Source organism: Lagenorhynchus albirostris, chromosome 1 (genome assembly GCF_949774975.1).
Source record: "Lagenorhynchus albirostris chromosome 1, mLagAlb1.1, whole genome shotgun sequence".
Lineage (NCBI taxonomy): Eukaryota > Metazoa > Chordata > Mammalia > Artiodactyla > Delphinidae > Lagenorhynchus > Lagenorhynchus albirostris.
In genome coordinates, this window is record NC_083095.1 from 182367203 (window position 1) to 182380616 (window position 13414).

Below are 13414 nucleotides of genomic sequence, written 5' to 3' on the forward strand. Positions count from 1 at the left end.
ACATACCAGATTTCTCAGTTAAAGTTACCAATAATTTTCCCATAAAATTGTTTTTAAACATAAAATGTTTTCCCATCCAAATATTTGATAGATATTACATTTAACTTTAACTAGGCTTTTGATTTTCTAACTTTAACTTAAAAATATTTATTTTTGTCTGTGTTGGGTCTTTGTTGCTGCACGTGGGCTTTCTCTAGTTGCAGAGAGCGTGGGATACTCTTCGTTGCGGTGCGCGGGCTTCTCATTGCGGTGGCTTCTCTTGTTGCGAAACACGGGCTCTAGGTGCGCAGGCTTCAGCAGTTGTGGTTCACGGGCTTAGCTGCTCCGCGGCATGTGGGATCTTCCCGGACTAGGGATCGAACCCATGCCCCCTGCATTGGCAGGCAGATTCTTAACCACTGTGCCACCAGGGAAGTCTCCTACATTTAACTTTTTAATCCTTATGGTATTTATCTTGTGCATGATATGACACAAGATCTAATTACGTATTTGCCTAAAAGCTAACCAACTGTCCTAAAATCATTTACTGAACAAAGTTTTTCTCCTATATTGCTTTTTATGGCTTTGTATCATATGTAAAGTTCTCATATCTGTTAGCAAGTGCTTTTGGACTAGTTAATCAGTTGTGGGGTTTTTTTTTTGAGACCGAAAAAAAAAGCTCAGAGTGAGAGTACAGAATCTGCCTGGCTATTCAGGATGAATAGGAAACCATATTCATTCATTCATCTTAATTCATTCATTCATTCATATAAGATGAACAGGAAACCATATTCCTTCCCAAGGGCACGTGTAGCTGTAAAGGGTCACAAAAACCATCTCCTCTGAGTGCCTACTGTTTTCTTACTCTTTGGAAAATCCTGTTCTCTGAAGCCAGAGACTATCAGAAAATTCGATTTTTGAGATTGTAACAGTAAGAATGAAACATCCCAATCTTGCATGGAGGTTCTAACTCACTCTGACACAGAGAAGCAGACTTGATTACAATGTAGGTGCAGAGCTTCAGGTAAGGTGTTTCTGAGTGCGACATTCTACATTTATCCACGGAAACAGGACCCTGAGCTCATTTTGCAGTCCAGACCTCAGGCTGGCCCCTCTACTCCCAACCCTTCTCTGCTTTGAGCCGATCAAAACTTCATCTCATGGTTTCTCTGGTGGCCGGTCTCCACTGTTGGTGCCCAGTCTCCACTGTTACAATGAATCAGTCGTAGGGCTACAGGTTTTGTCCTTGATGGTCTTAGGCTGCTGACTGCATTAGACACACTGTTCTCTTCTTGAGTTAGTGCCCTTAATTATTATAGTTTAATAATATGGGTTTTTTTCATTGTTATCAGAAGGTTCTCAAACTTTTGGGGTTTTTCAAACCCTCTTTACACTCTTAAAAATCATTGAGAATTCCAAAGAGCTTTTGTTTGTGTTATATTCATCAATATATACCATATCAGAAAATTAAAACTAAGAAAATAAAAAATATTTGTTTCTATATTAATTTTAAAAACTAGGAAACTCATTACGTGTTAACATAAATATCAATAACATTTTTTATGAAAAATAATTATATTTTCCAAAACAAAGGAAATTTAGTAGGAGAAATGGCATTGTTTTAAATTCATGTTAATTCCTTTAATGTTTGGCGTAACAGAAGACATTTCTGCTTCTGCATTCAATCTGTTGTGATATCACATACTATGCAACCACTGGGAAACTTCACTGTATATTTGTGAAAGAATGGGAGTGAAAAAAGTGAAGAAAGTCTTAATATTGTTATGAAAGCAATTTTGATCCTGTGAACCCCTTGAAAGAGTTTCTAGGACCCTAGATACCCCCAGACCATAGTCTGAGGACCACTGGTCTTAGCTATTCTAGCTTGTAGTTTCTCAGATGAAGTTTAGAATGTTTTGTCTCTTAATTTGGGAGGCAGTAATTATGTATTTAAAATCTTGTCTTCTCACTGAAGGATATTCTATGACTCTCCAATTATAAAATACTTTACAGATGATTTCTCGATTTCAGATCTCCCACCTTTCTCATTTTTTATCATCCCTAGTTATTTTGTATTCTTTGTTGCTATTGTGAACGGGATCCATTTTTCCCACTGTATTTTAATTGGTCATGGTTGGCCTCTTACAATTTTGTATGTGGCCATTTGCTTACTCTTTATTAATTCTTATGTTAAATCATATATTTGGTATGATCTAGTTTTTAAAGAAAGAACTAGAAAATTTGAATGTTTATATAATGTTAGTATTGATACGATATTCTCAATACTCTGAGATATCATCACATATTAGATGAAATACACGATATTCTGAGAAAAACCCACTGTTCAAGTTCTAGATTTCAAAGGTATTTTATGAGGAAAATATCATAAATATGCTGAATGCCCTTTTGGCATCTACTCAAATGATCGTGTTTTTTCCTCAAGACAGATGCATTGATTAAGACTAGATGACGCCTGTTCGGTCTTCTAGAATTCTTCGAATTTTGGGGCATCGCGAATGACAGACCCATTTAGATTATTAACAGAATCAAACGCCATTTTTGTCGTTCTCACCTTTTGAAGGAGAGGAAGGCATAAGCATGCCCCAAATGTCCCTTAGGCTGTTCAGGGAACCTGGCCAGCACAGACCCGTCGGGTGAGCTCAAGCTCAGACAGAGAGGACCAGCCAGAGGGTTGGTGATTTAACAGGCCTCCTCCCTAAGGCAGAAGTTCCTTCGCAGGCCGCTAAAGTGACCTGGTATCTGCGGGGGAGACCTCATTAGTCATTCTCCCTCTCAATTTCAGGGTCTGAGCCCGCTGGCCTCGAGATGACATCCTCGTGGCACGAGCCCCACGGAGTTTGGGGTCCAGGCCAGGGAGGCGCGGCCGAGCGCCATGAAGCCCCTCGCAGCCTCGGCCGCCAGTCCCGGGCACTGCGAGGAGCGCGAGGCCGACAGCGCGGCCTCCACTCCCGGCGGTCCCGCGGAAAAGCGGCACCCGCGGGCGGGAGGAAAAACGCTCTTCCAGAGCCTGGCGAGGGGCCGCCCCCTCGAGCGCCCCGCCCCCGGCCGTCCCGCCCTGCACGCCCGAGGGGTGGATGGAGACGCCGGCTTCCGGCGCAGGTAAGGGTCTGGGCCTCGGCGGCGGGGAGCCCCGGGCCTGGCGGCGTCGTTTCCCCGGCCACTGGGGGCGGGTGGGGCGAACGCGGGGCTCCGAGAACCCCGCGTCCACCCCGGAAAACCGGACCAGGAACGGGAGGGGGGCCCGTGGGAACCGCGCGCCTCGTCCCGACCGAGTCTCGGGAACCTGTGGCCCGCGCCCCGCCGGCTCAACCCGAGGGAACGCCTGTTCAGGGCTGATTTCTCTGGCAGCAGGTCGGTGGAGCTGGGGTCCCTGCCGCTCCAGACTCATCTCTAAAGTTTCTTTCTTAAGGAGAACGTGCAGACAGGAAAGAGCATTGTGAGATTGAGAAGTAGAGAAATCCTCCCAGAAACGATGTCATCTCGACTTGCTCGCCAACAGCCCTGTTCGTAGTAGTTTCTATTTGCACCTTGCTAGAATTTTCCTACGAGAAATTAAAAAAAAAATTAAATAATATTGTATTATTGGGATGATTGTTGGCTATAAGCCTTTAAATAGACACTGTAATGGTCCTAAAATGAAAAAAAAAAGATTTTTGAGAAAATTTGAAAACCCAAAGAATCCTTATGGGTTTTGTTGTGTCTGGAGTTTTCTTGATTGAATGCGTGCCCTTAAAGCCTCTTAATTTTTTTTTTTTTTAATTCTCATTGGTCCGTAACTTTAGAGTTATTTTATGCCTGTGCAGAATGTGAGGTGTTCCGTGTTACTTGTGCAAATAATGCTACACCTGAGGAATAAATTATCGTTGAGCCATACTACCTAAACGTTTCTAGGTTCAACTTCTAAATACTTTCCACGGATCCTTGATGCTTATCCTGTAACACCTTGACTTGTTTGTTGTGTGTTACAGGCCCAGGATCACAGGTGCAGTCTGGATACTTACTCTGTGTCATGATATCCGAACATTATTATGCATTCTTTTCAAGCTTTGCTAAAGGTAGGTGATAAAGTCGACAAGTTTTCTGGATTTGCTGGAGCCTAAGTGCCAAGTTTTGACAGATAAATGACGGTGCATGTTATTCATGCCGTATTGATTTTTATTATATTATAAAAGATAATTGTTTTCAAATGGGGAAATTTAGAAATGTATAAGATTTCAAAGATAACTTGTTCTTTATGAGTATATTGATGTGATGTCTAGGCATGTGAAAAATTACTCTCATTTGTCTTAGTCCTTTTTTATTATTATTGTTGGGAACCAAAAAAGCACAAAGTAAAAGATTCAATGTGGTGATCTTTAATACCAGACTATATCTATTTGGAGAGATTTTGGTCAGTCACATAAGGAGTAACATTGTTCTGCACTTCCTTTTTCAACTGTGTCTTTACAGCTTATTTTTTTTTGTGCAAATATTCTTTGAAAAGTAACTTTTATCTGTCAAGTCCAAACTATTTGGAAATCCATTAGTTGCTACTAATAGTGTGATAAACAAACAGATATTTGAAAGTGCAGATATACTTTAGACTATATAGACGTAAAGTATGTACAGTTTTGATGTAAGAATGTTTGATCATTTTAATAATTTCTGCAATGTCAGTGCTGTAAACTACTTCCTTTTTTTTTTTTTAACCCAACAAATGAGGGTCTCTTCATCAATTTTTTCCCTGGATTTATAATTTGAAAGATTGTATGTAAAAAACTCCCTTTCCTTTGCATAGGAAACAAACTCAGTTATTCTTAGAGGGTAAACAGATTTCCATTAGACTTTCAAACTAATTCACGGAAGACCCCTTACCACTTTAAGGACACACAGGGAGTCAGGAACCTCAAGTTGGGAAGCATTACTCTTTAGAACTGAAATCATCTATCACTGAACAGCGAATTTCTTTTTTTTTTTAAATAAATTTATTTATTTTATTTTTCGCTGCGTTGGGTTTTTATTGCTGCACGCGGGCTTTCTCTAGTTGCGGCATGCGGGCTTCTCATTGCAGTGGCTTCTCTTGCTGTGGAGCATGGGCTCTAGGCACGCGGGCTCAGTAGTTGTGGCGCACGGGCTTAGTTGCTCCGCGGCATGTGGGATCTTCCCGGACCAGGGCTCGAACCCGTGTCCCTTGCATTGGCAGGCGGATTCTTAACCACTGAGCCACCAGGGAAGTCCTCAAATTTCTACTGTGGACTTTGACCTGGTTTGTTTCTTGACTCTTGCATTTACCAGCATTATGACCTTAAAAACTCTCTAATCTTCAGTCTTCTTTTCTGAAAATGGGGGTTATAGTAATGCCTTTCTGAAAGGGTTTCTTATAAGTGTTAAAAGTTAAATGACATAATGCATGTAAAACTATAAGCCCTATAGGTACCTGGCATCTGATACACAGTCAGAAAAAAGCTAGACATTGTTGTTATCTGTTTTTCCTGATGTCCCAGGGTGATTGCATCACGTGGATAGGTTCTTGTTTATTGGCCATTTTTAACAAAGAACACAAAACAAACCTCATGTAGAAGTCACAAGCTGATATAGGTATAAAGGCTGAATTTGGCTGAATTTGCTATATTTATCTGGGTCAGCTTGGTACTTTAAAATAACTGACTACTTTACGACTATTTACCAATGGTTTGTAAAATTTACGTAAATTCCCAGAGTCCTCGCTTCTCCTGAAAAACAAGAGGACCAGGCAGGGTGGGGCTTGCAGCTGGCAGCGCTGCAGCCAGGATGTGGCCGCCCACTTTGGATGGGGCACACACTTTCCACTTTGCCACGATGCCTCTACTCCCTGCTTTTATTTCATCCAGGCGTGCTTCACTCATATATTTTACCTGCTTTGTCCCTGCAGACATCTCAGTTTGTGATTGCTGACTCAGAAGATATCCCTTACTAATTTGAACAGGTAATTGTGTGGCCAAAACTATAACCCAGCTTGCATCCTTGAAAAAGGAGGCGAGTCATCCTGTATTACAATTTAAGAAGCATCATTTCCTCATAAAACTCATTTGATACTTAGGTCAGCTCTGAGAATTAGTTCAAACATGCATTATTATTCCAGTTTACAGCTGTGGACACTGAAGTTTATAGGTTTGTACCAAAACTTAAAATTGTGTTTTGATGACTTAAAGTTTTTGGGGTTCTCACTAATGCCACTTTTTAAGTAGGGGGAAATTTTCTAGGAATTGATAGCCTTTCTTTTGGTTCTAGTGTTTAAGCACGTACTTTTATCCCAGTAATCGCAGAATGAGAAAATGAGTGGTGGAAAGCAGGATACATGGCTAGAAGTACATCTTGTTTCCCTTCTCTACAAAATGCTTTTAAGCAAATTGAAGGGAATAAAACATGGGTTATGGCTCATTCAAAGCAGACCATACATATAACTGGACAAGGTTTGTTTTAAACCAAACTTTATTGCCTGTGTTATTGGAAAGCTGGAAGGGATGTGTGACCGATTTATCTGGTCTGTAGTTCAGCGAGCCCAGAGATTTCTGTGAGCCTGTGTTTTAAAGTTCTGTGAAAAAGGAAATACTTGAAACTTGCTTGGTGATTCAGCCTGGTGTCTCTGGAAGGTGAGTTTACATGGCAAACTCACTTTTCTCTAGGCTGCTTTTAACCAGCAAGGCTTTATTGCTTTCATAATCATACCAGGAGAATAATCTACACAATAAATTAAAATCATGCACAGTTCATTTGTGGGCATAATAACTGATGATATGTGACCATGGCTGAGAGAAGTTCAGCCAGCCATGCACGTGGTTGGGGAAGCATCTCGGCAAAGACTACAGGAGGTCCTGCAGCAGCAAAGAGTCTACAATGTTCTAAGACTTGTCAGAAGGCAGCTGAGGCTGCAGTCACTGTGAGTGGTGAAGAACATAGGTTGAGTTTAGGGAGGTCAGAAAGGATCCGAAGGACATGGTAAGAATGTGGATTTTGAAGGATTTTTAGCGGGAAGATAATGTCGTCCAGCTTCTGTGTTGAGATCCTTCTGGCTGCTGTCTGTGGAGAGAGACAAGTTCTGCAGCTGCCCTGTTGATGTTCCAGGATTTCTCTTTCATCACAGACAGGGGCTGCTTTTGACTCTAACTTAAACCATATGTGATGCAGTTTAAACAGCTTGGCAGAAGTGCATGCATAACGGGAAGGATCTTCCAGTAATATTCTACAGAAAAAAGTGAGAATCGCAGTGTTAAAATGTTGCTTAGTTTTGAATAAAGCCACTTGCTACTTAGTGTGTTTTCTCTCATGGGTGAATTGCATTTTCATTGAGAAATGGAGTTCTCTGTCTATATTTTGGAAAAGTTAGCAATTAAGCTGATTAAAGTTTGTGTTATATGAGAAGAGAAAATGTGCTCATGTTCACTTATGAAGCAATTATCCCTAAATTGGGTTTCTAGCCCATTCTACTGATAAATTTGATCATTACCTCTAAAGTATTAAAAGATACTTAGAGTGATTTTCTGGTGTTTAAGAACTTAACGTACTCTCCTTAGTGATTATATGAGTTAGGAATTGAGCGTTAAGAGTTAGAGTATGAAGGCCCATTAATGCAAACATTCCAAGAAAAATAACTTATTTTTCTATTCTTTCCTTCTCTAATATTATTTCTAGGAAATTGTCCATTTAATCTGTTTTTAAGTTTCTTGATATAAAATTATATCCTTTTATGATCTTTTTAGTCTCTGCTGTAATTTGTTAGTCTTTCATCCTTAGTACTGTCCATCTGTGCCTTCTCTCTTGTTTGGTTTTTTCTTGATCAGTCTTGATAGAGGCTTGTCTATTTTTAAAAAATTCTCTTTGAAGAACTATTATATTTATCAATCCTCTAATTTGTCTTATTCTTTTTCTGTAATGTCTTTCTTTAATTTCAACTCTTATCTTCCTTTTTTCTACACTTTTTGCTTTTATTTTGTAATTATATAATTTTTAGCTTTTCTTCCTTTGTAATAGAAAATTTGAGGCTGTTTTCCTCTGTGTACTGTTTCAGTTGTATCCCATACATTCTCATGAGTAGTATTTTTATTATTATTCAGTTCTAAGTCTATTTTAAAATGGTCATTACATCTCCTCTTTGGCTCTTAAATTGCTCCTTTTAAAGTATCCAAGGGTATAGGTTTTTAAAAATTTATCTAATAGTTGTTGACTTCTTACTTAATTACATTGCAGTCATATGTGCTCAGGAAGCGTATTCATTATTAGACACAGGATTTCATGTGTATTCAGGATATCCATTCAATTTTCTTTGTTAATTGTTTAAATTTTATTTATTCTTAAGAAGCTTTTTCTCCACTTGATCCAGAAATCACTGGCAAGGTGTGTTAAAATCTCCCACTAAAATTGTGACTTTCTCCATTTTTCTTTGTATATCTTTCAGTTCTTATTTTACGTATTTTGGGCCTCTGTTTTGAGCGTTTATATTTTCTTGGTGAATTAAGTCTTTGATTATTATGTAGTGATCCTCTTTACCTCTAATAAATATTTTTCCTTAGAGTACATTTTGTCGGATGTTAATCTAGCCACATCACTTTCTTTTGTTGAATATTTACATGGTACCATTATTTTATTTCCAGTCTATCTCTGTCTGTAGTTTATGTGAATCTCATGCAAACAGCCAGAAGCTACCGGTTTCTGTCTTTTGACTGGTGAGTTTGGTCCATTTACAATTCTTGTGATTACTGACATATTTATAATTCTTTCCACAGGGCTATCTTATGACTTCTATTTCTTCTGCTTTTTTAATGCTTCCTTTATTCTTTTTTCCTGAGTTTTTTGATTGAATGAGTTTGTTAATATCACTTTTTCTCTTTTAATATTATGCGTAGTATTTTGAGGGTCTAGTGTTTAAATATTTGACATGTATATCTTAAAGTCTAAAGTTATTATTTCTAATTGCCTCTTTAACTATATGAGGAACTTAACATTTTAAATTCTATCACTCTGCTTTTGATTGTTATTGTTCATTTTTGTCTATTATTGTTTCTTACGGTCAGTGTTAGTTTAGATTTACACACATGTGTAACAATTTATTTACTGTTTTTGGCAGTTGAGACCTTCCTTGTGAGACCATTATCATTCTTCAGAGACATCCTTTAGAAGTTCTCTTTCTTAGGGGTCACTGTCATTAAACTCAATTTTTTTTTTTTGGTGAAAAATATCTTTAGTCTGCCTTTGATCTTGAAGGATACTTTTGTTTGTTCTAGATTAACAGTTATTTTATTTCAGCATTTTGAATATTATACTACTGTTTTCTATTGAAATATCAGCAGTCACTCTAATTGTTTCCTTCTATGTGTAATATATCTTTTCTATTCAGTTGGTTTTAAGAGCTTCTCATTGTCTTTGGTTTTCTGTAGTTTCATAGCAGTGTATCTGACTGTGGATTTTCAAAAAAATTTACTGAGCTTCCTAAATTTGAGTGTTTATACCTTTCACCTGTTTGGGAAAACTTCCAGCCACTGTCTATTGCTTTTTCTCCATTCTCTCCTTCTCAAACTGATTAGATGCCTGTTAGACTGAATCAGTCAGGAAAACAGAATTAATACCAAGTAGTTCGACAGAGGGAATTTAATATGGTGCTATGGTCTGAATGTTTGTATCCTCCCCAGATTCATATTTTTAAATCCTAACCGCCAGGGTAATGGTGTTGGGTATGAGGCCTTTGGGAAGTGATTAGGTCACAAGGGCAGAGCCTCATGGATGGGATTAGCATTGTATAAAAGAGACCACAGAGAGTGAGCTCCTCCCTTCCACCATGTGGGGTTACAGCAAAAAGACAGCTGTCTAGAAAGAAAATGAACGCACACCCAACACCACATCTACCAGCACCATGATCTTGGACTTCCTAGCCTCTAGAACTGTGAGAAATAAATGTTTGTTGTTTATAATCCACCCAGTTTATATTGTTTTTGCTAGAGCAGCCTGAACAGACTAAGACATATGGGGGATTAGTTACAAATGTTTTAGGACAGGGGTCCCCAACCCCCAGGCTGCACAGCGGGCGGGGAGCGACAGGCTAGTGAGCGAAGCTTTATCTGCCGCTCCCCATTGCTCCCCATCACTCGCGTTACCGCCTGAGCCATCCCCAGCCCCGTGGAAAAATTGTCTTCCATGAAACCGGTCCCTGGTGCCAAAAAGGTTGGGGACTGCTGTTTTAGGGTATCTGAAAGCCAAATGGGACCATGAGGCAAACTAAAAGTTAGCAGTAGCAAAAAACTGTTGTCACGCCTCAGGCTCTAGAGTTACAGCAAGGAGATAGTCTTACCAGAATTCAGAAGCTGAGGCCATCTAGAACCATGGCAAGTCTGCTCTACAGGAACAGAGACCTCTGGGGAGATACAGCCACTGATGGAGACACCACAAAACCCAGAGGAAGCAGAGGAGAAATATCCTCCTACCATCCAGCCTCCTGCCTGGCACTCTCACTGACAGCATCTAGCAGGGGAGGAAGCCAGTGGGACAAGGAGTTTGGGAAATACAGTTTTGAGATGTCAGCCCCCAAGATTCAGGACACGGAAGGTCATGCGTGGATCTGAGAGCAAGCAGACCATTCTGCTCTCCCTTCCATATCTTTCAGTTTGGCTCTCCTGTTTTTCTTTACTTTGTTTCCCTGTACTACATACGGAGTAATATTTTTATTGTGGTGAAATGTACATTACATACAGTTTACCCTTTTAACCATTTTAAAATGTGCAGTTCTGTGGCTGTAAGTACATTCATGTTGTTGTACAACGATCACCTCCACATCCACCTCCACAACTTCTTTTATCTTCCCAAACTGAGACTCTACCTGTTAAGTAATAATTCCCATTTCCCTTCCCTGATCTCCTAGCAACCACAATTGTACTTTCTGTCTGTGAATTCGGCTCTTCTGGGTACTATGTGTAAGTGGAATCATACAGTATTTGACCTTTTGTGACAGGCTTTTCTTTTCACAACACATAAGGCCTTCTAGGCTTTTCCATGTTGTAGCACGTGTCAGAATTTTCTTCCCTTTTAAGGCTGAATCACATTCTATTATATGTAATCAAACATTGTATTTATCCATTCATCCACTGATGGACATGCAGGCTGCTTCCACCTTTTAGCTGGATGTACAGATAGCTCTTTGAGACCCTCCTTTCAATTATTTTGGATATATACCCAGAAGTGGAATTGCTGGATCATGTGGTAATTCAGTGTTTTTCTGAGGAAGCACCATGTCATTTTCCACAGCAGTTGCACTATTTTACGTTCCCACCAGCAATCACAAGAGTTTCAATTTCTCCACACCCTGAACAACACTTGTTTTTTGTTGTTTGTTAATAGCCATTTTAATGGTTGTGAAGTAGTATCTCTTCATGGTTTTGATTTGCATTTTCCTAAGGATTAGTGATTCCATATGCTGATTGGCCATTTGTATATATCTTCTTTGGACAAATGTCTGTTCAAGTCCTTTGCCCATTTTTAAAATTAGGTTATTTTGTTGTTGTATTGTAGGCGTTCTTCATGTTCTGGATATTAACCCTTTATCAGGTATATGACTTACAAATATTTTCTTCTATCTTGTGGGTTGTCTGTTCGCTCTGTTGATGGTGTCCTTTGAGGTACAAGAGTTTTTAATTTTTATGAAGTCTAATTTATCTATTTTTTCCTCTTACCTGTGCTTTGGTGTCAGATTCAAGAAATCACTGCCAAATTCAGTGTCATGTAGCTTTTCCCATATATTTTCTTCTAATTTTTATGGTTTTAGCTCTTATATTTAGGTCTTTGACCTATTTTGTGTCAGTTTTTGCATGTGGTGTAACATGAGGATTCAAATTCATTCTTTTGCTTGTGGATTTCCAATTTTCTCAACACAAATTGTTAAAAAGACTGTTATTTCCTCATTGAATGGCCTTGACAGTCTTGTTGAAAATTACTTGACCATATATGTAAGGTTTTATTTCTGGGCTCTCTGTTTGATTCCCTTGGTCTATGTGTTTGTCCTTGTGGCAGTAAAGCACTGAGTTGATTACCATAGCTTTGTAATAAGTTTTGAAAGCAGGAAGTGTGAGAGACCTTTAACTTTATTCTTCTTTTTCAGTATTGTTTGGGTTATTGGAAGTCCTTTGAGATTCCATCCGATTTTGGGATGGATTTTTTTTCTATTTATGCAGAAAAATCTCATTGGGATCTTGATAGGGAGTGCATTGAATCTACAGATTGCTTTGGGCAGTACACATAGACATCTTAACAATATCATCTTACAATACGTGAACACGACATGTCTTTCCATTTCTTTGTGTCTTCTTTAATTTCTTTCAGCATTGTTTTCTAGTTTTCACTCTACAAGTCTCTCACCCTTCTTGGTTAAATTTATTCCTAAGTATTTTTTTGGTGTTATTATAAATAGAATCACTTTCTTAATTTCTCTTTTGGGTTCATTGTTAAGTGTATAGAAATTCAACTGATCTTTGCATGTTGATTTTGCATCCCATAACTTTCCTGGATTCATGTATTAGTTCTAACAGCCTTTGTGGATTCTTTAGGGTTTTCTACATATAAGATCAAGTCACCTGTGAATAGAGATAATTTTATTCTTCCTTTCCAAGTTAGATGCCTTTTATTTATTTTTAATAAATATATTTTATTTTTGGCTGTGTTGGGTCTTTGTTGCTGTGTGTGGGCTTCCTCTAGTTGTGGCGAGTGGGGGCTACTCTTTGCTGCGGTGCGCGGGCTTCTTGTTGTGGGGGCTTCTCTTGTTGCGGAGCACGGGCTCTAGGCGCGCGGGCTTCAGTAGTTGTGGCACGTGGGCTCTAGAGCACAGGCTAAGTAGTTGTGGTGCACGGGCTTAGTTGCTCCGCAGCATGTGGGATCATCCCGGACCAGGGCTCGAACCTGTGTCCCCTGCGTCGGCAGGCAGATTCTTAACCACTGCACCACCAGGGAAGTCCCATATTTCTTTTTCTTGATTGCTTGCTCTGGCCAGGACTTCCAGTACTATGTTGGATAGAAATGGCAAAAGTAGGCATCCTTGCCGGGATGATACTTACAGAGTATCTCCTGTGTGCCAGTCATGGTTTTAGAGTCTTTGGGATACATCAGTGAACAACCTGGATAAAATGTTAGCCCTCGTGGGGCTTACATTCTATAGCATAGAAAACATAATAAATAAAACATAATAAACAAGAAATAATATAATGTGCAAAGAGGTCATAAGTGTTACGAAAATAGAGCAGGGTAAGGGGGACCAAGAGTTGGGAGGCAGGATGGAGTGGAGGACAGCAGCTTGAGATTTTAAATAGGATGGTTAGGGTAGGTCTTATTGAAAGGTGATGGCTGATGTAAGACTTGGAGGAAGTAAGCCATGTGGCTTTCTGGAGAATGAGCATTCTAGACAGAGGGAAGAGACAGCCCA

At 39.4% G+C, this 13414-nt stretch overlaps 1 protein-coding gene across 1 annotated transcript in view; it reads left to right on the forward strand.

The window, feature by feature from the left end:
* Positions 1-3076: 3076 nt before the first annotated feature.
* MYO3A (myosin IIIA) overlaps positions 3077-13414 on the forward strand; it is a 184739-nt gene continuing 174401 nt past the window's right edge. Inside the window, exons 1-2 of the mRNA XM_060164931.1 lie at positions 3077-3099; positions 3969-4055. The gene's annotated coding sequence lies outside the window, so the exon portion shown is untranslated. The remainder of the gene's footprint in view (positions 3100-3968; positions 4056-13414) is intronic.